The 2,391-nt window shown below is 34.4% G+C and overlaps 1 long non-coding RNA gene across 1 annotated transcript in view; it reads left to right on the top strand.

The window, feature by feature from the left end:
- The first annotated feature begins 755 nt into the window (after positions 1-755).
- LOC111089928 overlaps positions 756-2,391 on the top strand; it is a 4,983-nt gene continuing 3,347 nt past the window's right edge. The window contains exon 1 of the long non-coding RNA XR_002614070.1: positions 756-798. This is a non-coding gene — a long non-coding RNA (uncharacterized LOC111089928). The remainder of the gene's footprint in view (positions 799-2,391) is intronic.

Raw genomic sequence — 2,391 nt, 5'->3', positions numbered from 1 at the left:
CGTAAAGTTGTATTTGGAAAGAATAAACCAGTTTTATTTAAGAGAGGACTTGTGTCGCTAAAGTTTCGTCGGAACGAATTTACGGAAAATTAATTAACGACTGGAGGCGTTACAATATTTATTTTTTTCTTAACGGCGGGTGTTCAAGAACAGTTATTTACTAATATTTCGCTAGTGAGACACTCGGAAGCAAATAACAACGCGTGTTCTTTGTTTAACGAAATACAAAAACCCTCATTTGTACTTTAACTTTATTAACTTATTGCTAGATCATAGAAACTTGAATTACTTGGTTGCCAAGCTGGTCATGTGAATAGACTGAATTTGTTCGATTTACAGTTTTCGTCGTGAGTAGAACAAGAAAGTATTTCCGCAAGAGTCTTAACTGACTCATATCATAGTTAAAGAAGTTTAACAGGAACCCCACCATCTAACGTTTAACTTTTATACAGGATATTAATTAAATATAAAAACAGTTTGAAACCGAGTGGACAAACATTTAACTGTGTGTGTTTTCTTACAGCAAAGCCACATCGGGCTATCTACTGTGTCCACCAATGGAAATCGAACCGCAGATTTTAGCGTTGTAATAACTGAAGACTTTACTGCTGCCCAACCGGTAAACCAAACATATAATACGCTCCACACACTATCTATGTCTCTACTTCGACGTTAAGTTTGCTACACAGTTTATATTTTCAGCTTTAGGTATATCATACAAATTCGTATTGTACAGATGTCGCTGCGTTAGGTATCGCGATTGTATGATAAGCATATAAGTGTGGTAGAAATCGTATGGTAAGGTTAACTTATTTTAACTTTGTATAATAAAAGTTGTACATATATACAAAAATATAATTATAATGGAATTAAAGTACATTGCGAGATTGAAGGCATTCAAATATAACAGGGTAATATGCCTGCAATTGTCTTCTCTTGATAAAATTAATTTAAAAAGTTTACTAATTTTACTTTTTTTTAGAGCAAAACCACATTGGGCTGTCTGGGCATCACGAGTGTTCTAATATCTGATTTTAGCGTTGTACATCCGTATACTTCAAAAGAATAGCAAGAGGGGGTGTCATTGAAGCGTTTTAGATCGGAGAATGGATAGCATTAATGCATCGTCTTTTTTCATACTTATTATAATTTATACTTATAATATTGATAAGAGGAAAGGTGGAACTAGAGGACGTAAATATAAATTTTTGATGAAAATATAACAATGTTTAGGGACAACATGGAACATATTGGCCCATCTCGGCTGTCCCATTCTTTAAACTAAACTAAAACTATTATGAAAAATTAAAAAAATCTTAAATTCAGCCCTTATGATTCATATACTTATCAAGCTTTCTCCTAAACTCACTTTAATTACTGCCTCTACAACATCCGAAGACAATCTATACCAAAAAACAACCACTCTGTTAGAAAAATAAAACTGTCATAGCTGAAGATGACTCCTATCTTACAAAAATTTATATTTGTACCCCCTAGTCCTACTGTTAAATATGAAAAAAGATTATGCATCAACACTATCAATTCCCTTTACAATCTTAAACACCTCAATCAGATCCCCCTATCTCTTCTTTTTCAAAAAATAAACAATTTGGGAGATTTCAGCCTCTCCTTGTATGACAACCTCTCCATCTCAGACAACATTCTGGTAACCCTTCTCTGAACCCTTTCCAAGAATTAAATGTCTTTCCTAAGGTAAGGAGCCCAAGACTAAACACAGTACTCCAAATGTGGCCTTACCAGTGACCTGTACAATGAAATTATAACCTCTTTAGACTTGTATTCAATATTTCTATAGATACGACCTAAAATTCTATTGGTCCTACCACTAGCAACAGCACACTGCTTGGATGGTTTAGGAGACTGGTCAACCATTACATCAAGATCCCTTTCTTTCATGACACTGTTAAGGTTATTCCCATCCAAATTATACTTATAATTCAAATTATGATAACCGATCTGCCATTTATTTGCCCAACTCACTAAATGATCTAAATCCTTTTGTAAATCAGCCGCATCCTCTTCACAGCTAACAACACCCAACAACTTAATATCATCTGCAAATTTAAATAGTTTATTGACCATTCTTTCATCTGTGTCATTTATCTAAATCAAAAAGAACAAAGGTCCTAAGACTGAGCCCTGAGGTACCCCACTTGTGACATTAATCCAGTTTGACTGAACTCTATTTATAACAACCCTCTGCTTTCTTACATCCAGCTACTCTTCTATCCAGTTTGCTAACTTATCCCCCACACCTATAGAGCTAATTATTTTTACAAGATATTTATGTGACACCTTGTCCAATTCTTTCTGAAAATCCAGATACACCAAATCTACACCCTTACCCTCATCTACATAGGCAGTAACCTT

The sequence above is a fragment of the Limulus polyphemus genome, unplaced genomic scaffold (assembly GCF_000517525.1).
Source record: "Limulus polyphemus unplaced genomic scaffold, Limulus_polyphemus-2.1.2 Scaffold7914, whole genome shotgun sequence".
In the NCBI taxonomy this organism is placed as follows: Eukaryota; Metazoa; Arthropoda; class Merostomata; order Xiphosura; family Limulidae; genus Limulus; species Limulus polyphemus.
Note: the sequence above shows the minus strand (reverse complement) of the source record. Positions and strands in the feature narration are given on the sequence as shown.